The sequence below is a fragment of the Manis javanica genome, chromosome 2, assembly GCF_040802235.1.
Source record: "Manis javanica isolate MJ-LG chromosome 2, MJ_LKY, whole genome shotgun sequence".
NCBI lineage: Eukaryota > Metazoa > Chordata > Mammalia > Pholidota > Manidae > Manis > Manis javanica.
In genome coordinates, this window is record NC_133157.1 from 61,146,692 (window position 1) to 61,173,037 (window position 26,346).

The 26,346-nt window shown below is 39.6% G+C and overlaps 1 protein-coding gene across 1 annotated transcript in view; it reads right to left on the bottom strand.

Annotated features, from left to right (window-relative positions):
* Positions 1–21,416: 21,416 nt before the first annotated feature.
* Positions 21,417–26,346, bottom strand: part of PDCD1LG2 (programmed cell death 1 ligand 2) — a 76,551-nt gene continuing 71,621 nt past the window's right edge. Inside the window, exon 7 of the mRNA XM_073219851.1 lies at positions 21,417–21,495. The gene's annotated coding sequence lies outside the window, so the exon portion shown is untranslated. The remainder of the gene's footprint in view (positions 21,496–26,346) is intronic.

A 26,346-nucleotide genomic window follows, 5' to 3' on the forward strand; every position in this document is an offset into this window, starting at 1 on the left:
CAGCACTGGAATTTTGTTGTATTATCATTGTTTAAAATAAATGAAGTGACAAACACTTATCTCTCTTTCCTTTAAATAATTTTAATTCTTATGTTATGTTTTGGTAATGGATTTAAACTTCATCGTAAATGATCAGCCAAGAATAGAGAAAAAAAGTTAAGAACTTAACTACCCTCTTCTGCCAAAGAGTGCTTTCCCCCCTAGATTAGTAGCCACAGAGTAAGCATGGATAATTTGGTATCAGATTTGGATAGAGGATTGTGAATGTGGCCTTAGCTCAAAGCCAGCAATTCACATAGAAATAAAATGAACATTTGGATGCGGTGCTCAAACTTAGTTAAGATTGTATTACAAAGATTCAAGAGAAAATCAGTCCTAAAATCACATCTCTTTGCAGCAGAATGAGGCTCTTCCTTTGGAGAATAAATGTATCTGTTATTGCAAAGCTCCTAAGCCTGCTTGTGTGATATCACCAGAGACAGAGGCATAAGTACATAGGCCAGGAAGATACCTTGGTGAGGAGGATAAGCATGTACCGAGATCCCAAATACTGACATGTACTCTTTTGAGAAAAGTTTCAGATGCATAAGGATATTTCTTAAAAATAGGCATCTAAGGTACAAGTCATTTCACTTCTTTGGGCCTCTTAGACTTCTTACCTGAAAAGGCTCTAGACATTTGTTGCCCAATACAGAAGGTGGGCATCAAGGAGAGGCCATAATTCCTTATACTGTGGGGGTCTGCCCTGACCAATAGCTCTTCCAACTCCTTTTGGATCTTCTGCTTCAAATTCTCCAACTCTGGGTCAGGTGTGTGTTTAATTCCATGAAGAATGACTCTAGACGTTTGGAAATGGTGAGAGACTAATGCAGATTCCAGTTCGTCCTGTGGGTTCCAGTTTTCCTTGCTTCCCCTACCTCACTGCCTGACTACCTGCCCTGTGGTCTTTAGCTCCAACACTAGACATAGGAACAATAGCCTCATGTATTCATTGTATTTATTTATTTCTTGTATTTATTTATTGTATTGTATTTATTTTTTCTGGCGGTTCTGTTTCTCTGAACAAACACTGACTGGTTCAATCAGGTTGGATTTTTGTTTTTAATTTTTACTATTACCAAAAGTGCTATGATGAACACTTGTGTCTGTGTTTTCTGGAGCACTTGTGCAAGAATTCCTTTACAAAATATATAACTGTGAGTACATACTGCTGGATTGTAGGATATTCAAATGCTCAGCTTTATAAGATAATGCCAAATTCTACTTCAGAGTGGCTATGCCAATATATATTCACATTAGCACTGTTTAAGAGTTCCTTTGACTCAAGTCTGCAATAATTTAATATAGTACTTTTAATTTTAGCTCTTCTGAGGAGTATGATTTGTTATTATAATCTTAACACATATATTACTGATGAAGTTGAAGAATCTTTTTATATTTCTATTCTCCATACTTCCTCTTCCACAAAATGACCATTCATGCCTCTTACCTATTTTTCTATGGCATTGCTTGATGTATAATTATTGATATACGGATGCTCTTTAATGTTCTGGAAACAAATCCTTTAGGGTTATATGCAGTGGTGTGCTGACTTGTACAGTCTCACAAGGGTGATTTTGATTTTGTGCATCTCTTCCTGTTTGTTTAGTGAGGCCATGTTGATAGCTTGAGATTGGCCTTGGTGGGAGTATTTCCTTCGTGGAAATCATCAGACCCTACAAATTATGGTTTATTCCACCGGAAAGCTAGTTTTTAAACATTTACCAGCACACCACTAGTTACATATGTTGCAGATGGCTGCTATTGGTTTGTGGCTTGTCTACAGATTCTTTTGTGAGGTCTTTTGAAGAATGGAAATTCTTAATTTTAATGTAGTCAAATTGGTTGATCTTTTCAATCTTCTGTTTTGAACAAGCTTTTTTTGTATGGTTTGTTTATGAAATTCTTCTCTACTCCAAAGACATAAAGATATTATTCTATATTTTCTTTAAGATGTTAAAAAATATCAGCATTCACATCGAAGTCTTGAATACATCTAGAATTGTCTTATGCATTGTGTGAGGTAGGAATCACTTCCATATATGTGTGGATGGGTGTGTGGAATCTTTACTCTTCCATTAATCCATTTGTCTATTGCAGTATCAGTGTCACATTTTCTTCATTATTATAACTTTATAACTAAAGCCTTCAAATCTGATGGTAGGGCCAGTTCTCCTACTTTATTCTACTTCAAAAGGGTGTTTGTTATATTTTGACCTTTGTTCATCTATATGCATTTTAGAATAAGCCTATCAGTTTGTAGAGGGGAACCACACTGGGATTTAGAAGTAGATTAAATGGGAGAAACTGGCAACTTTACAATAGAGAGCCCTTATTTTATTTCACATCCTTCACCACTTATTTCTGCAATAGGTCTTCTTTGATATTCACCAAATAGAGTTTTACAGTTTATCCCATTTAAGTCTTAGAGAATTTTCATTAGATGTAACCTTTTTTATTGTTATGGCAAACTGCATTTTTTTTCAAAATTGCATTTCTGTTTGTTGCCAATGCTTAGAAATACATTTGGTTGTGTGTTTTGGTCTTCTCTTTGCCATGTTGTTGAGCTCTGCTTGTTATTACTAGTCATTTTCCTGTAGATTCTTTGGGACTTTCTATGTAGATAATTACATCCCTGTGAATAAATCCTCTTCTAATACATCTCTGTCTTACTGCTCTCATCTTTGTGCTTTGTCACTTCTTTTTCTTACCTTACTGCATTTGTTAGGAAATCTAGTGTAATTTGAATAGAAGTAAATGGACTTCTTATTCCTGATTTTTTAGGGTCTGCTCATTTTTTCATCAGTTGGGATATTATTTGTTGAATCTTTTGAGATGATCATATGTTATTTTTCCCCCTTTCTGTTAATGTAGTGAATTATATTTGTATATTTTCTAATGTTTAACTACCCTTGCATTTCTGGATAAATCCAACTTGTTTATGCTGTATTCTTTTTAAAATAACTTCTGCATTTGCTTTATTAGCATTTTGCTTGAATTTTGTAACTATGTTTTTGAATGAGATTGGTACATAATATTTCTTTATTTTATTGTCCTTGCTCAGTTTTGATATCAAGGTTATATTAATCTCATAGGATGAGTTGTGCCATAGTCCCTCTTGTTCTATTCTCTGAGACATTTTTTTTTTTTTTTTTTGAGAGGGCATCTCTCATATTTATTGATCAAATGGTTGTTAACAATAAAATTCAGTATAGGGGGGTCAATGCTCAATGTACAATCATTAATCCATCTCAAGCCTATTCTCGTCAGTCTCCAATCTTCTGAAGCATAACGAACAAGTTCTTACATGGTGAACGAATTCTTACAGAGTGAATAAATTCTTACATGGTGAACAGTACAAGGGCATTCATCACAGAAATTTTCGGTTTTGATCATGCAATATGACCTATAAACCATCAGGTCAAATATGAATATTCATTTGATTTTTGTACTTGATTTATATGTTGATCCCACATTTCTCCTATTATTATTATTATTTTTATTTTTAATAAAGTGCTGAAGTGGTAGGTAGATTCAAGATAAAGGTAGAAAACATAGTTTAGTGCTGTAAGAAGGCAAATGTAGATGATCAGATGATCAGGTGTGTGCCTATGGACTAAGTATTAATCCAGGCTAGACAAGGGCAGCAAGACATCCACGGATGCAGAAGATTTCTCTCAAAGCAGGGGGGGTGAGGTTCTGAGCCTCACCTCTGTTGATCCCCAAATTCTCACCTGATGGCCCCCCTGCGACTGTGCCTGTCTTAGGTTGTTCCTCCCTTGAGGAATCTTACCCGTCTCTGGCTAACCAGTCATCTTCCGGGGCCATACAGGGAAATGTAAAGTTGGTAAGTGAGAGAGAAGCCATATTGTTTGCAAAGGTTAGCTTTTTACTTCTTTGCAGATTTATGCCCTGTGGCTTCTATGCCCAGCACTTGTCTCGAGGTATCTTTACCACCTGGAGGAATTATGATACTCGGTAAATTCGATATGAGGCACGAATTCTATTTAAGGTTTGTAATTAGGAAGGAAGAAGAAAAGCTATAGATGTAGCATATGAAGGAAACTTGGGAGGATTGATTATTTCTTTGGCATATCTTCTTGTATAGTACCTTAAGTATGTATAGGTTTTAAACTACTAACTAATTTGCACACACATATTAACATAATAGGAATACGGTGACATAAACAAAGCAAATCTATAATTACCAGCCATCTCCAGTGAAGCCAAGAAAACCATTTAGGCACCCTAGGCATTTGTGAAAATTTATCTATGATATGATGGATATTTTCCAACTGTACTTGAACCATCAGACAAATTAAAGCAGCCCATTTCTGGGATCTGTTCACATCCCATATGTTCTTTTAACCATAGATAGTCTATAGTCATGAGATTTTGGGGTGCTACAACTTGCACCCCTCCCAACTCCTGGTTGAGTTCCAACAGTACAGATCCAGTCAAATTCGTTGTCTCACTGTATGCACATGCCAGCCTAGACATCTCCCTCCTCCTTCTTATGGCAAGTCCAGGAGACGGTGGGCTGGATGCAGCCACAACCGCAGCATCGTCCGGATCCCTGTGGAGGCTTTTTGATGATCATCCCCCGGCACGAGTCCTCCAGAGAGTGCTGATGCCGGAAGCTCCTCCTCATATCGTATCTTAGTTCATTTTCTGGGTATCCAAGCTAGGCCTTGATCTTCTGCGTAGAAACAAACAGACCCTTTGCCCACACTTTGACATGCCCTCTATACCACTGTGCAGAACTCATTGGAGGTCAGCACACAGTAACTGCTTTTTTTTTTTTTTTTAATTAAGAGAAAGGAATATTATCAGAAAAGAGTACCTCCATAGCTGATCATCTGACACCCTTTAAGTGATCAACATTAAGGATATTTAAAGCATGCGTTGATCTTTGATTTACCAATAGTTTTATCCTGTTAAGGAGTAATCCCCCTTTTCTTTCTTTCTTTCTTTTTTTTTTAAAATTTTTAATCTACACTTACCTGAAGAATACTATGTTTACTATGCTCTCCCCTATATCAGGTCCCCCCTAACAACCACATTACGGTTACTGTCCATCAGCTTAGCAAAATGTGGTAGAGTCACTACTTGTCCTCTCTGTGTTGTGCAGCCCACCCTCCCCTTTCTCCCTCCCCCCCATGCATGCTAATCTTAATACCCCCCTTCTTCTTCCCCCCCCTTATCCCTCCCTGCCCACCCATCCTCCCCAGTTCCTTTCCCTTTGGTACCTGTTAGTCCATTTTTGGGTTCTGTAATTCTGCTGCTGTTTTGTTCCTTCAGTTTTTCCTTTGTTCCTATACTCCTCAGATGAGTGAAATCATTTGGTATTTCTCTTTCTCTGCTTGGCTTATTTCACTGAGCATAATACTCTCCAGCTCCATCCATGTTGCTGCAAATGGTTGGATTTTTCCACTTCTTATGGCTGAGTAGTATTCCATTGTGTATATGTACCACATCTTCTTTATCCATTCATCTACAGATGGACATTTAGGTTGCTTCCAATTCTTGGCTATTGTAAATAGTGCTGCGATAAACATAGGAGTGCATCTGTCTTTCTCAAACTTGATTGCTGCGTTCTTAGGGTAAATTCCTAGGAGTGGAATTCCTGGGTCAAATGGTAGGTCTGTTTTGAGCATTTTGATGCACCTCCATACTGCTTTCCACAATGGTTGAACTAATTTACATTCCCACCAGCAGTGTAGGAGGGTTCCCCTTTCTCCACAGCCTCGCCAACATTTGTTGTTGTTTGTCTTTTGGATGGCAGCTATCCTTACTGGTGTGAGGTGATACCTCATTGTAGTTTTAATTTGCATTTCTCTGATAATTAGCGATGTGGAGCATCTTTTCATGTGTCTCTTGGCCATCTGTATTTCTTTTTTGGAGAACTGTCTGTTCAGTTCCTCTGCCCATTTTTTAATTGGGTTATTTGTTTTTTGTTTGTTGAGGCGTGTGAGCTCTTTATATATTCTGGACGTCAAGCCTTTATCAGATCTGTCATTTTCAAATATATTCTCCCATACTGTAGGGTTCCTTTTTGTTCTATTGATGGTGTCTTTCGCTGTACAGAAGCTTTTCAGCTTAATGTAGTCCCACTTGCTCATTTTTGCTGTTGTTTTCCTTGCCCGGGGAGATATGTTCAAGAAGAGATCACTCATGTTTATGTCTAAGAGGTTTTTGCCTATGTTTTTTTCCAAGAGTTTAATGGTTTCGTGACTTACATTCAGGTCTTTGATCCATTTTGAGTTTACCTTTGTATATGGGGTTAGACAATGGTCCAGTTTCATTCTCCTACATGTAGCTGTCCAGTTTTGCCAGCACCATCTGTTGAAGAGACTGTCATTTTGCCATTGTATGTCCATGGCTCCTTTATCAAATATTAATTGACCATATATGTTTGGGTTAATTTCTGGGGTCTCTAATCTGTTCCACTGGTCTGTGGCTCTGTTCTTGTGCCAGTACCAAATTGTCTTGATTACTATGGCTTTGTAGTAGAGCTTGAAGTTGGGGAGTGAGATCCCCCCTACTTTATTCTTCTTTTTCAGGATTGCTTTGGCTATTCGGGGTCTTTGGTGTTTCCATATGAATTTTTGAATTATTTGTTCCAATTCATTGAAGAATGTTGCTGGTAATTTGAGAGGGATTGCATCAAATTTGTATATTGCTTTCGGCAGGATGGCCATTTTGACGATATTAATTCTTCCTAGCCATGAGCATGGGATGAGTTTCCATTTATTAGTGTCCCCTTTAATTTCTCTTAAGAGTGACTTGTAGTTTTCAGAGTATAAGTCTTTCACTTCCTTGGTTAGGTTTATTCCTAGGTATTTTATTCTTTTTGATGCAATGGTGAATGGAATTGTTTTCCTGATTTCTCTTTCTATTGATTCGTTGTTAGTGTATAGGAAAGCTACAGATTTCTGTGTGTTGATTTTGTATCCTGCAACTTTGCTGTATTCCGATATCAGTTCTAGTAGTTTTGGAGTGGAGTCTTTAGGGTTTTTTATGTACAGTATCATATCATCTGCAAATAGTGATAGTTTAACTTCTTCTTTACCAATCTGGATTCCTTGTATTTCTTTGTTTTGTCTGATTGCCGTGGCTAGGACCTCCAGTACTATGTTAAATAACAGTGGGGAGAGTGGGCATCCCTGTCTGGTTCCCGATCTCAGTGGAAATGCTTTCAGCTTCTCGCTGTTCAGTATAATGCTGGCTGTGGGTTTATCATATATGGCCTTTATTATGTTGAGGTACTTGCCCTCTATTCCCATTTTGCTGAGAGTTTTTATCATGAATGGATGTTGAATTTTGTCAAATGCTTTTTCAGCATCTATGGAGATGATCATGTGGTTTTTGTCTTTCTTTTTGTTGATGTGGTGGATGATGTTGATGGATTTTCGAATGTTGTACCATCCTTGCATCCCTGGGATGAACCCCACTTGGTCATGGTGTATGATCCTTTTGATATACTGTTGAATTCTGTTTGCTAATATTTTATTGAGTATTTTTGCATCTACATTCATCAGGGATATTGGTCTGTAATTTTCTTTTTTGGTGGGGTCTTTTCCTGGTTTTGGTATTAGGGTGATGTTGGCTTCATAGAATGAGTTTGGGAGTATTCCCTCTTCTTCTATTTTGTGGAACACTTTAAGGAGAATGGGTATTATGTCTTCTCTGTGTGTCTGATAAAATTCCGAGGTAAATCCGTCCGGCCCCGGGGTTTTGTTCTTGGGTAGTTTTTTGATTACTGTTTCAATTTCTTTGCTTCTAATTGGTTTGTTTAACTTTTGTGTTTCTTCCTTGGTCAGTCTTGGGAGGTTGTATTTTTCTAGGAAGTTGTCCATTTCTTCTAGGTTTTCCAGCTTGTTGGCATATAGGTTTTCATAGTAGTCTTTAATAATTCTTTGTATTTCTGTGGAGTCTGTCGTGATTTTTCCATTCTCATTTCTGATTATGTTGATTTGTGTTGACTCTCTTTTTCTCTTAATAAGTTGGGCTAGAGGCTTATCTATTTTGTTTATTTTCTCAAAGAACCAGCTCTTGGTTTCGTTGATTTTTGCTATTGTTTTATTCTTCTCAATTTTGTTTATTTCTTCTCTGATCTTTATTATGTCCCTCCTTCTGCTGACTTTAGGCCTCATTTGCTCTTCTTTTTCCAGTTTTAATAATTGTGATGTTAGACTATTCATTTGGGATTGTTCTTCCTTCTTCAAGTGTGCCTGGATTGCTATATACTTTCCTCTTAAGACTGCTTTCGCTGCATCCCACAGAAGTTGGGGCTTAGTGTTGTTGTTGTCATTTGTTTCTATATATTCCTTGATCTCTATTTTGATTTTTTCATTGATCCATTGATTATTTAGTAGCATGTTGTTAAGCCTCCATGTGTTTGTGAGCCTTTTTGTTTTCTTTGTAGAATTTATTTCTACTTTCATACCTTTGTGGTCTGAAAAATTGGTTGGTAGAATTTCAATATTGTGGAATTTACTGAGGCTCTTTTTGTGAGCTAGTATGTGGTCTATTCTGGAGAATGTTCCATGTGCACTTGAGAAGAATGTATATCCTGTTGCTTTTGGATGTAAAGTTCTATAGATGTCTGTTAGGTCCATCTGTTCTAGTGTGTTGTTCAGTGCCTGTGTGTCTTTACTTATTTTCTGCCCAGTGGATCTATCCTTTGGGGTGAGTGGTGTGTTGAAGTCTCCTACAATGAATGCATTGCAGTCTATTTCCCTCTTTAGTTCTGTTAGTATTTGCTTCACATATGCTGGTGCTCCTGTATTGGGTGCATATATATTTAGAATGGTTATATCCTCTTGTTGGACTGAGCCCTTTATCATTATGTAGTGGCCTTCTTTATCTCTTGTTACTTTCTTTGTTTTGAAGTCTATTTTGTCTGATATTAGTACTGCAACCCCTGCTTTCTTCTCACTGTTGTTTGCCTGAAATATGTTTTTCCATCCCTTGACTTTTAGTCTATGCTTATCTTTGGGTTTAAGGTGAGTTTCTTGTAAGCAGCATATAGATGGGTCTTGCTTTTTTATCCATTCTATTACTCTATGTCTTTTGATTGGTGCATTAAGTCCATTTACATTTAGGGTGACTATTGAGAGATAAGTACTTATTGCCATTGCAGGCTTTAGATTCGTGGTTACCAAAGGTTCCAGGTTAGCTTCTTTAGTATCTTACTGCCTAACTTAGCTCGCTTATTGAGCTGTTATATACACTGTCTGGAGAGTCTTTTCTTCTCTCCCTTCTTATTCCTCCTCCTCCATTCTTCATATGTTGTGTGTTTTGTTCTGTGCTCTTTTTAGGGGTGCTCCCATCTAGAGCAGTCCCTGTAGGATGCCCTGTAGAGGTGGTTTGTGGGAAGCAAATTCCCTCAGCTTTTGCTTGTCTGGGAATTGTTTGATCCCACCATCATATTTAAATGATAGTCGTGCTGGATACAGTATCCTTGGTTCAAGGCCCTTCTGTTTCATTGCATTAAGTATATCATGCCATTCTCTTCTGGCCTGTAGGGTTTCTGTTGAGAAGTCTGATGTTAGCCTGATTGGTTTTCCTTTATAGGTGACCTTTTTCTCTCTAGCTGCCTTTAAAACTCTTTCCTTGTCCTTGATCCTTGCCATTTTAATTATTATGTGTCTTGGTGTTGTCCTCCTTGGATCCTTTCTGTTGGGGGTTATGTATAATTCCATGGTCTGTTTGATTATTTCCTCCCCCAGTTTGGGGAAGTTTTCAGCAATTATTTCTTCAAAGACACTTTCTATCCCTTTTCCTCTTTCTTCCTCTTCTGGTATCCCTATAATACGAATGTTTTTCCTTTTGTATTGGTCACATATTTCTCTTAGTGTTGTTTCATTCCTGGAGATCCTTTTATCTCTCTCTATGTCAGCTTCTATACGTTCCTGTTCTCTGGCTTCTATTCCTTCAATGGCCTCTTGCATCTTATCCATTCTGCTTATAAATCCTTCCAGGGATTGTTTCACTTCTGTGATCTCTTTCCTGACATCTGTGATCTCCTTCCGGACTTCATCCCACTGCTCTTGCATTTTTCTCTGCATCTCATCCCACTGCTCTTGCATTTTTCTCTGCATCTCATCCCCTTGCTCTTGCATTCTTTTCTGCATCTCTGTCAGCATGTTCATGATTTTTATTTTGAATTCTTTTTCAGGAGGACTAGTTAGGTCTGTCTCCTTCTCAGGTGTTGTCTCTGTGATCTTTGTCTGCCTGTAGTTTTGCCTTTTCATGGTGATAGAGATAGTTTGCAGAGCTGGTACAAGTGACCGCTGGAAGAGCTTCCCTTCTTGTTGGTTTGTGGCCTTTTCCTGGGAGAATAGCGACCTCTAGTGGCTTGTGCGGGGCAGCTGTGCGCAGACAGGGCTTCTGCTTCCTGCCCAGTTGCTTTGGGGTTTATCTCCGCTGTTGCTGTGGGCTTGGCCTGGCTGGGGCTGTTCCTCCAAAATGGTGGAGCCCCGTTGGAGGGGGAGCGGCCAGGAGGCTATTTATCTCCGTAAGGGGCCTCTGTGCTCCCTGCTGCCCAGGGGGTTAGAGTGCCCAGAGATCCCCAGATTCCCTGCCTCTGGTCTAAGTGACCTGTCCTGCCCCTTTAAGACTTCCAAAAAGCACTCTCCAAACCAAAACAACAAGCAACAATGAGAGAGGGAACAGAGAGAATGGGAAAAAAAAAAAAAAAAAAAAAAAGGAAAAAGCAAGCGATTTTTTTTTTTTTTTTTTTTTTGTCCTCAGGTGCCGCTCCCAGGCACTCGCTCTCTGGTCCTGCTGCCCTGTCTCCCTAGCACCAGGGTCCCTGTCCTTTCAAGGCTTCCAAAAAGCACCCACCCACCGGTCCCGCAGGGAAGGAACGCTCGATATTCTTTGTCCTCAGGCACTTGTCCCAGACACCCGCTCACCAGTCCCGCCGCCCTGCCTCCCTAGCACCGGGGTCCCTGTCCCTTCAAGGTTTCCAAAAAGCACTCGCCAAAAAGAGAGAAAAAAAGGGGAAAAACGCGCGATTTCTTCCGTCCTCAGGTGCCGGTCTCAGGCACCCACCCACCGGTCCCACAGGGAAAAACGCGGGATATTCTTTGTCCTCAGGTGCTGGTCCCAGGCACCCGCTCACCAGTCCCGCCGCCCTGCCTCCCTAGCACCGGGGTCCCTGTCCCTTTTAGGCTTCCAAAAAGCACTCGCAGAAAAGAGAAAAAAAAAGGGGAAAAACGCGCGATTTCCTCTGTCCTCAAGTGCCGGTCTCAGGCACCCGCCCACCAGTCCCGCAGGGAAAAACGGGGGATATTCTTTGTCCTCAGCGCCGGTCCCAGCCACCCGCTCACCAGTCCCGCCACCGTGCCTCCCTAGCACTGGGGTCCCCGTCCCTTCAAGGCTTCCAAAAAGCGCTGGCCAAAAAGAGAAAAAAAAAAAAAAAAAGGGGAAAAACGCGCGACCTCCTCCGTCCTCATGCACCGGTCTCAGGCACCCGCCCCTAGGTTTCGCAGGGAGAAACGCGGGATATTCTTTGTCCTCCGGCGCCGTTCCCAGGCACCTCCTCACCGGTCCCGCCACCCTGCCTCCCCAGCAACGGGGGCCCGTCCCTCTAAGGCTTCCAAAAAGCGCTCGCCAAAAAAAAAAAAAAAAAAAAAAAACCGCTCCGGTTTCTCTCCACCCGCCGGGAGCCGGGGGGAGGGGCGCTCGGGTCCCGCCGGGCTGGGGCTTGTATCTTACCCCCTTCACAAGGTGCTGGGTTCTTGCAGGTGTGGATGTGGTCTGGATGTTGTCCTGTGTCCTGTGGTCTCTATTTTAGGAAGATTTTTCTTTGTTATATTTTCATAGCTCTATGTGTTTTTGGGAGGAGATTTCCACTGCTCTACTCACGCCGCCATCTTGGCTCCGCCCTCTCTGAGACATTTTTAAAGATTAGAGTGTTTTAAAGATTGGAACGATCTCTCCCTTAAAAGCCTGGTATAAGTCATCTGTTAAAATATCTGAGCTTAATATTTCCTTTGTGGGAAGACTTTAAAATATTGCTTATATTTCTTTAGTAGTTAAAAGTCAGGTTCTCTATTTTTGAGTAAATTTTGATAAGTTACATTTTTCTAGGCAGTTGTCCATTTCACTTGTTTTCAAATGTTTGACCTAAATTGATACATTTAAAAAATCTTTCCCTCATCTTTTATGTTCCTTTCTCCCCTAATAATGTTCTTTCTGTCTTATTTCTTGCTCAATCTCAGCAGTTTTCTATTTATAAAACAGAACCTTTAATATTATGGATTCTCTCTTTTGTATACCTTTATTTTTTCATGAACTTCTGTTTTTAGTCTTTATTATTTATTTATTTATTTCTAGTTGCTTTTCTTCTATTGTTCTTTTCCTAACTTCTTAAGCTGAACACAAAGCTCACTAATTTTCAACCTTTCTTTTTGTCAAAAATAAACATTTAAATATAAATTCCTCTCAACCTATTCTACAGGACATGGTAGATAGTATTTTCACTGTCATTCAGTTTTTAGTATTTTTAAATTTCCACTATCAATTCTTCTTTGAACATGAGTTATTTATGTTTCAAAATTTTCAAATATATGGGGAGTTTTACAAATTTATCTTTTTGTCATTTTGTTATTTTACCACCCCAGATCCATAACTTGCAGTTTGCTTGCCTAGAGTCAGTTATTATTAACAGCTGCTTGCATATCCTTCCAGAGATATTCAATGCATTTGTACACATAGATTAATAAGTACTTATTCTTTGGGAAAAATACAATGGGAACATTTTATAACTTTGTATTAGACCTTCTTTTTTTACTTAACAGTATATCTTAGAATTTGTCTTAAATCTGCATGTATAAATACACCTTATTTTTATTTATTTTATTTTATTTTTTTCGTATCATTAATACACAATTACATGAGGAGAACACCATGCCCACTAGACCCCCCTCATCACCAAATCCCCCCCACAGACCCCACCACAGTCACTGTCCATCAGTGCAGTAAGACGCTGTAGAATCACCAACTGTCCTCTCTGTGCTGCACAGCCCTCCCTGTGCTCCCCCCCACATTATACATGCCAATTGTAATGCCCCTTTTCTTACCCCCCTCCCCCATCCCTCCCTTCCCACCCATCCTCCCCAGTCCCTTTCCCTTTGATAACTGTTAGTCCATTCCTGGGTTCTGTGATTCTGCTGCTGTTTTGTTCCTTCAGTTTTTTCTTGTTCTTATACTCCACATATGAGTGAAACCATTTGGTACTTGTCTTTCTCTGCCTGGCTTATTTCACTGAGCAAAATACCCTCTAGCTCCATCCATGTTGTTGTAAGTGGTAGGATTTTTTTTCTTCTTATGGCTGAATAATATTCCATTGAGATACACCTCATTTTTTGACTGCTTAGTATTCCAATGTATGGATGTACCATAACTTATTTAGTCAGGCTTCTATTAATGAGACATTTCTGTTATTTCTCATCTTCTGCTATTATGTACAATGCTACAATGAGTATTCCTCTCCAGGCATTTTTGCCCATGTGTGATCATGTGTATGGGATAAATTCCTAGGATTAGAATCACTGGGTCAAACAGAATGCATTTGGACACACATTGCCAGATTGTTCTTAAAGCTGTTACATCCATTTATACACATGATACAACGAATGCTCATTTTCCTCACAGAAATATCAGACTTTTTGATTGCTGTCAATTTGGTAAGTAAAAAAGAATACTCTGTACTAAGGAAAAAAGATAATAAAAGTTACTTTAAAAATCTCCAGGGATTAAAGGAGGAGGAAACACCTGTTAGGAATGAGAGGCAGAGGAAGTCTTGGAGGATTTCTTAGGCCGGGACTGGAATAATAGGCAGAACTATAGTCAAGATGGAGGCAGGGGGCACAACACTCGAGGCATGAGCAATGTAGAGACTGCAGCATGAGCAAGGCACAGAGTGGAAAACTGTCTTAGAAATAACGTAGTTTTTCTAAGTGGTTGGAATTAGCTTCTGACTAGTGAGGGAACTATACCTAGTAGGCAGCAAGGAATCCTTAAAGCAGGGGCCCCCAGCCCTGGCTGCCCACAACCGCTGAGCGTCTTAAAAAAAATTGATGCCTGAACCCCATCTCAAGCCAATTAAATTAGAATCTCCAGCGAACTTCTTAAAATTCCCAGAGGAAATAATTTTGTAGCCAGAGTTGAGAATCACTGCTTTAAGGACATATGAACAGGAGAGTGACAAGCTTTAGAATGGGCTATGGGAGATTTATAGTCTTAGACTGCTTGCTGCTTTCCTCTAAGTTTATTTAACAGTTTGAAATATGGGGGAAAAAATCATTAACTATGTAGTTCAAAATTGAATTTAAGTAAATTTCCATTAACTTTTTAAAAGAAAAACAAGAAATTTTTATATGTTTCAAAATAACTATTCTCTACTTTTAGGGGATAAGATCATTCACCAAGTGGGTATAATTCACAGAGAAAACTGCTTACACACACCAGGGACCTGGGGCAGAGAGAACGTGACCGCCCTAGAATTCCCCTAGAATAAGACGTGCTTAGAGCTCAGGGAGGCATTTTTTTGACGCTAGGTGGAGCCATGGCTTGTGATAAGGTGACAAATTTGTGCTTCAAAGAAAAAGGCAGAATTTGAAGAGGGAGAGAGAATTAGAAACCGCCTGCTCTAATCCTTTATGTTTTTAAATTTCTTTCAGGTGTGTGCAAAATCTACTACTTTTCAAATAAGTTTTATATTCATGTAGTTGCAAATTTACAAGGTAAAAAGGCTAAACAGTCTCTTCAGTGGATATTCTTTATCTGTCCCCCAGATCCACTGTTCACCCTGCCTTGGGCCTCAAGAGAGGCTCATCTCTAGTGGTATTAACAGTGTCCTTCACCCTTGGGCTTCTGGTAGGGTTGCCTATGGGCTGGCACTTGCAAGAAATCTGAGGGCAGGAGGGGAATGGGGTCAGGGTATGTATTTCCCCAGCTCCTTCTCTGCTGGGCTGTGGGTTCATGTAGAGAGAGCTATGGCTTTTGTCCAATGGCCTCTTCTATACCTATAACTCTTCCTCTGGGTTCAGGTAATCACTTATTTCCCTTGTCCCTCAGGACCTAGGCATGGTAATAATTCCCCTTTGTTGCTAGCCCATGGGTGGGCACAACCCCACCGTTTGTTGCTTGCCTTACCCCTGTCCACACCTTTGTAAATTATTCTTTCATTTAACTTCCTTATATTACACCTTCTGAGTGTGCCATGTATTTCCTAACTGGCAGAAGCTTCCTCCTCACTTGTTTGTTCCATCCATTCAGTTCTCCTGAAGCAACCAGTCCTATAGGATTTCTGCTTGAATGCATCTGCAAGCATAAAGGAATATATACATATTCCTATCACCCTTATTTACTCAAATTGTAGCAAACTATACACCCAGTTCTACACTATTGGTTTGTGTGTGTGTGTGTGTGTGTGTTACAACATTCAGGTATGCCTCGTTTTATTGCATTTCACCTAATTGCATGTTGCAAATATTGCATTTTTTACAAATTGAAGGTTTTTGGCAACTCAGTATAGAGCAAATCTTACTGGTGCCATTTTCCAACAACATTTGCTCACTTAATGTCTTTATGTCACATTTTGGTAATTCTTGCAAATATTTCAAACTTTTTCACTATTATTGTATTTGTATGGTAATTGGTGATCAGTGATCTTTGATGTTAGTTTTATAATTGTTTTGGGGCACCATTATCTGTGCCACATAAGATGGAGAACTTTATCTAGAAATATTGTGTATGTTCTGACTACTCCACTGACCAGTCATTTCCTCCACCTCTTTTCTGCTCCTGGGGTCTTCCTATTTCCTGAGACACAATAATGTTGAAATCAGGCCAGTTAATAAACTTAAAATGGCCTCTAAGTGTTCAAGTGAAAGAAAAAGTAGCATGTCTCTCACCTTAAATCAAAAACTACAAATGAATAAGCTTAGTGAGGAAGACATGTCAAAAGCCAGGGTAGGCCAAAAGCTAGGCCTCTTGTGCTAAGCAGTTAGCCAAGCTGGAATGAAAGGAAAATTTCTTGAAGGAAATGAGAAGTGTTACTCCAGCGAACACACAAATGATAAGACAGCAAAATAGACTTATCAGTGTTATGGAGAAGTTTTAGTGGTCTGTATAAAAGGTCAAACCAGACACAACATTTCCTTCAGCCAAAGCCTAATACAGAACAAGGCCCTAACTCTTATCAATTCCATGATGGCTGAGAGAGGTGAGGAAGCTACAGAAGAAAAGTTTGAAGCTAGCAGAGGTTGGTTTGTGAGGTTTAAGAAAACAAGCCATCTCCTTAACATAAAAGTGAGGGATGAAGCAGCAAATGCTGATGTAGAAGCTGCAACAAGGTATCCAGAAGGTCTAAGATAATTCATGAAGTGGCCACACTAAACAACAGGTTTTCAATGCAGATAAAATACCTTATCTTGGAGGAAGATGCCAGCTAGGACTTTCGTAGCTAGAGAAGAGAAGTCAATACCTGATTTCAAAAGACAGGCTGATTCTCTTATTAGGAGCTAATGCAGCTGGTGACTTTATGTTGAAGCCAATGCTCATTGACCATTCCAAAAACCCTAAAGCTCTCAAGAATTATGCTAAATCTATTCTATCTATGCTCTATAACTATAACAACAAAGCCTGGAAGACAGCACACTTGTTTACAAAAAGGTTCACTTGATATTTTAAGCCCACTGTTGAGATCTACTGCTCAGAAAAAAGATTCCTTTCACAATATTCCTGCTCACTGACAATGTACTTGGTCACCCAAGAGCTCTGACAGAGGTGGACAATGAGACTAATGTTTTCATGCCTGCTACTGTAACATCCATTCTGCAGCCCTTGGATCAAGGAGTCATTTCAGCTTTAAATTATTTAAGAAATACATTTTATAAGGCTATAGCAAAAAATAAAATAAAATAAGGCTATAGCAGCCATAGACAGTGATTCCTCTGATAGATCTGGGTGAAGTAAAATGGAAATTTTCTGAAAAGGATTCACTATTCTAGATGCTGTTAAGAACATTGGTGATTCATGAGAAGAGGTCACAATATCAACATAAATAGGAGTTCCAATTTGATTCCAACCCTCGTGGATGACCCTTAAGACTTTAGTGGAGGAAGTAACTGCAGATATGGTGGAAAGAGCAAGAACACTAGAATTAGAAGTGGAGCCTGAAGATGTGACTGAATTGCTGCCATCTCATGATAAAATTTTAATGGTTGAGGAACTGTTTCTTATGGATGAGCAAAGAAAATGGTTTCTTGAGATGAAATCTGCTACTGGTGAAGATTGCTGAAATGACAACAAAGAATTTGGATATTATGTAAGCTTAGTTGATAAAGCAGCAATGGGGTTTGGGAGTATTGATTCCAATTTTGAAAGAAGTTCTACTGTGGGTAAAATGCTATCAAACAGCATCATCTGCTACAGAGAAATTACTGGTGGAAGGAAGAATCAACCAATGTGGCAAACTTCACTGTCGTCTTATTTTAAGAAATTGCCCCAGCCACCCCAGCCTTCATGAACCACCACCCTGATCAGTGAGCAGCCATTGCTATAGAGCCAAAACCCTCCACCAGCTAAAGCACGGCCTCACTAAAAGCTTGGGTGATGGTTAGCATTTTTTAGCAGTAAAGTGTTTTTTGATTAAGGTATTTACATTTTTAAAAATATAATTGCACACTACAGTATAGTGTAAACATAACTTTTATATGCACTGGGAAATGAAAAGATTCATTTAACATGTGTTTTTCTTTTTTTTTTTTTCCAAAACTTGCTTTATTGTGATGGTCTGGGACCAAACCCACAATATCTCTGAAGTATGCTTGTATTTTAGAAATCACTCTGTGGCAGTATATAGAAATCTACCTTACTCCTTTTTATGGCTGCATTCTATTCCACTTTATGGCCATAAATCAGTTTTTATCCAGTCTTCTATCAACAGACATTTAGGTTGTTTCCAGTTATTTGCTATTAAAATGTTGCTGTAAGGAGTAACCTTGTGCATGGATCATTTGTCCTTATTTTATGTCTGAGGGAAATGAAACAGAAAGAGATTAAGTAAATTGTCTGAGATTAATTCTTGGCAGAGCCCATGTCATCACAGTTACCAGTTCGTAGGATGAGACCGCAATGACCTGCACAATGGGATCTGAATCTTGCTCAGAGTCCCCAACAAACTTTACTGCACATTTTCATTCTTCTTAAATTTCCACCCTTATACTTTAATTCCTAGAGTAGTAGTTAAAAGAATGGACTCTATAACCACAGTGCTATGGTGTGTTTCTTGGTCCATTACTTACTGGCTGTGTGTCCTTGGAAAAGTCACTTAGCCTCTCAGTATGTTTTCTCATCTATAAAATAGTTTCTATCTCATGGTGTTGCTGAGAGCATTAAATGTTTGGAAGAGTGTCTGGCACACCTAAGAGCAATATAACACTGTTTCTTATTAGTGGTGTTATTATCATTCCTTCAGTTTGAGGCTATGCCCCCATATTTGCATTCAAGTACTATGTGAGAAAACTAACTCATTGTGTCTCAGCAATATTTATCTTTTAAACTGAGGTTATCTGAGATTCTTAGATTGTTTCTTAAGAGCAGATGTGGATGAAGAAAGATGGGCAAAAAATTAGGGAACTGGGGACCTGAAATGGGTCCTAAAAGAGAAGGGAGTTTCTAAAGATAACTTTCCTCATTTCACAATTTCATTTTGGTTTTCTTATTTACATGTACTTAAAACAATGAGACCCACACATCTATCTGCCTGCTGGACACCCTTCTCAGATAGCTTACAGTTCATGAACTAGGTTCACTGTCACCGATCCTCTACCATCTACCATCTCTTACTAACAAAACCCAAACCAACGTTCCTCTCACAGTTCTGCATCACATTTAAGTAAATCAATAAAAAAATCTCACAATCATCTTTGATGGTCTTTTATGTTTTCCATGGCAAATTTTTTTACCAAGCCCTATAAATTATTTCTTAATAGTCAACTTCATCCCACCCCTTTCTCTCTGTCAGTATAGGCTGCTGTGTCAGTCTTTCTTCTTTCTCCTTCCTTTCTACTCTCTCTCCATTCCCTGCTCTCTTTCTTTCCTCTGCAAATACACACTGAATGACCAGTCCTTACCAGGCCTTGTGCTGGCCAGGGGAGGCAAAACTGAACAAGATGGAAGGCCCTAACTCTAACTCTAATCTTAACCTAATCCCAATTCTTAATTCATGAAATTTATAATTTGGAGAGAGAGTCAGACATTAAACATACAGTTACACAAATAATTGGTTCAGGAAAACAGGGATCCTGTTTTCTGCTCTATCCTCCCTCTAAAAGAAAGAGTATATGCCGAGACTTTGTGTCTTGAAGGTCAGGAATTTCTAGTCTGAGGCACATTATAACCCTTGCTTTAGAGAATCTCTGGAGTGGAAAGAACTGGAGTTTTGGAAGGCAAGAGGAAAGGATGTGGTTTGACCCTAAGGAGAAGGGAGAATGCAAGAGATTGGCATGAATAGGGAATTGAAAGGAACAGATTTTCAGTAGGTTCTGTAAGAGTGGGGGATCTGCTTGTACTTTTGCAACGTACTCCAAAGAGGATGATCCCTCTGGATGGGGAGGCATGGAGGGGTGCCTGCAGTGGCCTCACCTCAGCACTTTGGCCCCAAGAACAGTGGCAAAAATCCCTTGTGGCAGATCTGTGATCAAAGAGAGGAACTTTATGGGAGCATCTCTGCAGTCTGCCAAGGGCAATAGGGCCTAAAGATGCTGAAGGACCAGCTAGTGATGGGTCATGAGTGGTACAGTGGCTAAGAGACCAAAAAAACAGGCACTCGTCTACTGTCATGGTGCTGTGTGAGCCTGAGGACCCTAGAATGACCCTTTCTGGCATTAGGGATAGTCACTGTAGTTTCCTCTGGGTAAGGCAATAATATGCTGACTTCAGGTCATGAGATCTATTCTATAACCCATTTCTGGAAGGCCAGATAAGCTAGTTAATGGCTATTCTAATTTTTTTTAAGAAAAAACAAAACAAAACAGGACTAAGAGGAAATATATATTTTTTAAAGTCACAAATTACTTGCTTTATCATGAGCATGCTACAAATCCTCTGTGGGTCTCAGTTTCTTTATCTGTAAAATGTGGGGGATGGTATTGAATTTCCATTCCAGCTCTACTATCCTAAGGTTTTACGTTTCTCATCCACAGAACTGAATTGTTAATATGATAACTTGAGGGTTTCTTTCTTTGCTTTAGTCATGTCAGTCACACTCTCATCTGAGATAATGAAAGCTGATGAGGTTTATGTATGTCATCAAGAGGCAAAGTTTCTATAACTCATGCTCATTTCCTTAAACTCTTCCTATAGACAATGCAGTTAACAGTAATGCCAAAAGAAGAAGTTGCTGTATTGGGAGCACATGAACTGTCTTTGAGGCAGATAATGGAGACTGACACCCAGACCTTCTCACCTGTAGCTGATGGCCGCAGAGGGAGGAGGAAGGAAATCCCTCAGCCTGAGACACTCTTCATGCTGAATGAACAAGTAACTCACTGTTACTCTCTGATATGCCCCTTCAGATTGGAAGTGAGCAAGGCTTCATGGGCAAATAGCCAGCTTCTCCCATGGAGCTTGGGAAAGGGAGTTGTTAGAGATTGCAGTTTTATTGAGCATTGCATTCAGTTACTTAAGTGGATAAATTGGGAAAGGAGGGTGAAGAAGGAATCAATGTAATTTTTCAACTGGGGAAATGGATTGCTAGATGAGACAAATGAGGATAATGGTTTGAGATACAGGCTTTTGGACAGACTGCCTGGTTCCTATCAAGGCTTTGCCACTTACTACCTACGTGACTTTTGACAAATTACTCTTGCGCCTCATATGTAAAATGGGGATAACAATGGTATTTAGTTCATAGGAGGATTATGAAGATTAAATGAGTTAGTAGTTGTAAAGCATATTGTTGCTGTTATTTTACATGCTAAGCCACACATGCTGACTTAACATCATGGTGCTTTAATCAATTGAAGCTTAAATCAACTCAGCTTCACAGCACTTTCACATCAGAGAGTATGAAATATAGCAGCCTACTATGTGTTGTCCAAAGGTGTTAGGTCACTTCAGAGTTCTTCTGAGAACCAGGTAAAGAAGCCAAGAAAGAAAGCTATGTATGAAGGAAAGGAAAGATGTTATGGGCACTTGAAAGAAATGTCTTATAAGATTTTAGAACAGACATTCTAAGTAATAAAATTTCAAGAGTCACTCTTTTTCAAAAGGATACATCTGAATTTCTTGATAAATAGTGTTCTGGGATTTCTTTAACTTTCCTGAATGGAAATTTTTTTTTTTTGGTGCCAGCCAGTATCTGAGAAGGTGCTTTCAACTTTCCTCTGGAGATGCAGAAACAGTAAACAAGTGTGTCAAAACCTTTCCCAGCTGTTTGGAAAAAAGTAAAAAAAGGCATGTAACAAATCAGGAAAATTTGCACTCTTATCCACTGAAAACAGGGAATCATTATTATTGTATTTTCTTACTTTTTGAATTTGAAATTTAGTATTTCCAGATTATTTTACTTTCACAATTCCACTGATCCTCAAAGTGTAAGAGGATAGCCTGAATTTGATTCACTTAGTGAATATATGAATACAGCTTTTCATGTGTTGATTTTCTCTTTGATGTGAAGAGCTACAGTGAAATATTAGTGTAGGGTGTGCTTGGTGGCATTTGAGGGACCCTTCCTTTTGGAACTCCCTTATGCTTTCTAAATTTTTCTAAAATGAGTGTATTTTTAAATAATTAAAAGCTTTTTTTAAAAAAGATAACATTTACTATATGGGATATTTTCTAGGCAAAAAGAGAAGAAATCAACTAGCCTACATTTCTTCTAGAAATGACACAGGGAATAAGTACATGAAGTCAGCATTTTTTTTTATTGCCTTAAAAAGAGGAAACTTTGCAAGTACCCAGTTCTTGACTCCAGCATAGGCCACAGGTTCTCCGGTGGTTATTTGTTTTGTCCCATGATAGTGATGTGTCAGAAAGGCCTTATCTCTATTCTTTGGATAATGACTCCACATCACCCTTATCATAAAGCTGGTCCTAGATAACTTAACCAGAGATTCCCTTAGATGAAAAGATCTAAGGGTTATCACATTCTTTTTGATTGCTGAATTGCCTTGAGGCAATGGAGATCTGGATTAAATTTTAGAAAAAAAGATAAATGGAAATTTAGAGATTTTTACCCTACTTTTCCTTCTGTGCATGTGTGTATGTGTTTAATTTAGGTTTTGTTTTGAATAACATTTTATCCTGAAGTCACATGATAGCATACATACAGTAGTCAAGATTTCAGTTCCCGCTAATGCAGAACCACAGTTGTATCTTCAGAAACTAGCTTGAATGAGAATAAGATGACAAAAGAAGGCAAAGTTCAGGTTGGGTTTTTGCAAAGTATCAGTATGTTTTGTAGAGGAACGTCTTTCATAGTTTCAAAGTGAAATTCTGGATATTTTGGCTGAGGATAAGTAGAACTTTGTACCTCCTTATTTTATCATTGATGACAGCTGTAAACTCCCTGCAAATCCTGTTGCCTACCTCGTCTCACAGAGCATCACACAATCCCAGGAAGATAAAAGGTGTCTAAGTTGAGGTTCCAATTTCTAGGAACTTACAGTTTTGTCAGAGAGACACTTATGTACAAGTAACTGAGGAACTCTTGCAAAACAGATTAAATAACCCCCATTTAAAAGATTGCATTAAGACAATTCTTTATCTGGCTGTGCCTTTCTCAACAAAACCTAAACCCTTAACAGGTGTGGGAAACTCACTTTCACTATCCAGTACATTCTGTTTTGTTTCTCACTTCAGCCCCTCTAGGTAAATTCATGGTTTTCTCATCACCTTTTGTTCTCAGGATGTTTTTGCAGTAGAAATTGCTACTTTCAGTAGCTCCAAAATCTTATGACCAAATAATGTCCTCAGAGTCTCCATCACCTCCCCCAGATTTGAAGACAATTTGGTATTGATTCTGGGCAGCCTATTTCTTTGCCGGATCTGAGGAGCCTTCTAAATGTGCTGACTGAAGCCTTTATAGTCTTTTCACTAACATCTATCATAATCCCTTTAGTAAAATGGAATTTTTAGGACTGTGCCTTTTTAGCAGCATATTAGCAAATCCCAGACCTCTTTCTCACAGTTCAGCTGATTTACATTAGGACTGAATGAAACTATTGTCTGTGCTTTCCTCTCAGTTAACTCTTCATTTCTTTTTCTCATAATTCACTCATCAAACATTTCTTGAACACTGAATTGTGACAGGCACCATGCCAGGAGATAGAAACATAAAAATGAATGAAACTTGATCCCTTCCTCAAGGACCCCACATCTTGGTAGAAAAGACAATCAGCCCATATGGCACCTTTGTACGAATTAGGAAAAGTCATCTGTTCCTCCTGGTGGTGGCAGTTTCACACCAGAGCTCAGGCATAGCAAGTGAAGAACAGGATATATTTCAGTGCCCTCTTGCCTCCTCAGCCAAGGACCCTTGTGTAGGGTGTACCTTGAGTTTCCAGAAAATGCAAATAGCATATTATAGCACAGTATGATGAGCACAGAGGAGAGGGGCCCTGACTGCCTGGAAGGCTGGAAAGCCAGAGAAGTTTTCATGGAAGAGATTACCTGTGAACTGAGGCACGAAGGAGCTCATTCAGTGAAGGGGGTTGAAGGGCAGACATACAGAGCCACACCAATCTGAAGAGCATGGCATGTTCGGGGCTCTGCAAGTCATTGATGATAGCCAGAGTGCCCACTGGGGGATGATGGTATGAGAAACTGGGCAAGATTTGAAGCTCGAAGGCACTGAAGCAATGGTCTAGGACCTCCTTAAGGAAGCTCTGCATCACCAAGCAACTTGTTAGAAGTGCAGAATTTTGGGCCCAACCCAAGACCTACTGAATCAGAACTTGCAACTGAATAAACCCTCCAGGGTGGAGGGGTCCAAGATGGTGATGTAGGAAGATTCTGAACTCACCTTCTCCCATGGACATGCTGAATCTACAGTTACATACGGATCATTTCTCCTCTGAAAAAGATCTGAATACTAGATGAACCCTTCCCTACAACAAAGGATACAGGACCACATCTAGACAGATAGGAGAGATAGAGACACAGTCTTGGCAAAAACCCTATCCCCGGCACAGGGACACACAAAAGGGAAGAATCTCACTAGTCCAGTGCTTCTCCTGGAGGAGTGAGGGGTGAGTGTCCTACATCAGGCACTCCAACCTTTGGTCTCTGCACTGGAAAGATGAGCTCCTCAAAATGCTTATCTTAGAAAACCAATGGGGCTGCCATCCAAGGAACCCAGTGTGCTATTGGAAACTGAGATTCTCACATGTGGGCTCACTCGCCCCAGGATCCAGCACAAAAAACACCAATAGGAAAATAACTTGGGTTGTATGTAAAGGAGATTCATTTGCTGGTCTGGGGGCACCTGCTAGAGGGGAAGGGAATATCTGGGGCTCTCAGCAGGGACAGAGACACTGGTGGATGATATTTATGTGCTTTTCACCAACCTACTAGTGCAGGCAGGTGCATTCAAGTGTGACTCCCTCCCACTACCTTGTTGGGATAAGCAGGGATGAGTGGTCACTGCACTGTCCCACTGCCTGGCTGAGGCTGGAGGATGTAGTCTGGGGCAGGCAAGTGTAAATGGTCACAGCATTCTCTGGTTCCCTTGCTAAAGTTAGCATATTTGGGCAGTTGTGACACTGCTCTGCACCTTGGTTGTGGCTGGTGAGCTAGAGTGGTCATGGCATTCTTTCACTCCAATATGGGGCTGGCACGTGTGTGTAGGACATTCTTCTGCAGCATTGCTGATGCCTATGTGTATATGCAGCCAAGCCGTTTTTCCACTGCCTTTCTGCAGCTGGTAATGTGTCCCACTCCCTGCATTCTCCACCTGCCCTGCTAAAGCCAGCAGTTGCATGCAAACCATACACATTTGTTCACCAGGACCCGCTGGCCAAGGGGCCTGGTGCTCCTGACCTCCAAGGGACTAAAACACTGGAAAGACAATTATTGGCAGGCCAGCACCAACTAGGGCACTTCATAGACAGCTGACTGAAACACATTCCAATCTTTGTGTGAAAAAGGTCTGTTTACTCATCCAGGAGCTTTAGCATGAGGGACAGGCTTCAGGCTTCCCATGCATTTTGAGGTGATGGAGGCAGTCCCAGGGAACCTAAGCAGAGAGACACCATCCTTGTGCTCCCCATTGGCCTCATTACAACTTGATGAGACCTCACAGAAAGACGCTTATACACTCATCTGGAGACCCAATTTTTGCAATTGTCACCCAAGGGACACCTCCAGATCTCCCAATCTGGAGTTCAGTAAGATTTACAATTGTGGCCCATAGGACTGTATATATTTAAATGCTTTAAAGACCGTAGCCTGAGGGTCTGGTTTCTGATCAGCCTGAAACTAGGTGCTAAATGAAACTAGAACACTTGGAACACTGACAGGTCTTGGCACACACTCAACAATGGGGTACATATCGATAATAAATCAGGTTGTTTAGAAAATTACAAAAGTTGAAGAGGTAAGAGTGAATAAGTTTCATCTACACAAGATTACTCCTTCAAGACTGAGAAAAGTAGCTGGTTCACTTAATACATGGAAGCAAAAAGAGTTAAGTAAAATAAGGAAACAGAGAAATACATTCCAAGTGAGGGAATAAGATAAAACCTCAGAAAAAGACCTTAAGGATGTGAAGATATGTAATATACCTAATAAAAAATTAAAAGTAATGGTCATAAAAATGTTCACTGAACTTAAGAGAAAAATGGATGAACACAGTGAGAACTTCAACAAAGAGACATAAAATATAAGAAAGTACCAAACAGAAGTCAGAGAGGTAAAGAATGCAATAACTGAGCTGAAAAATATACACTAGAGTGGTTCAACAGGAGACTAGATGAAACAAATGAATCGATCAGTGAGCCAGAAGACAAAATATTGGATGGAACTCATCCAGACAGAGCAGCAAAAAGAATGCACTATTCAATCAATGTGATATGCCATTTTAACAAAATAAAAGATAAAAATCATATGATCATTTCAATAAATGCAAAAAAAGCATTGGACAAAATTCAATATACATTTGATAAAAATCAACAAAGTAGGTATAGAGGGTACATACTTTAACATGATAAAGGTCATGTATGACAATCCCACAGTTAATATACCCAGTAGTAAAAATCTGAAAGCCTTCCCTCTAAGATCAGA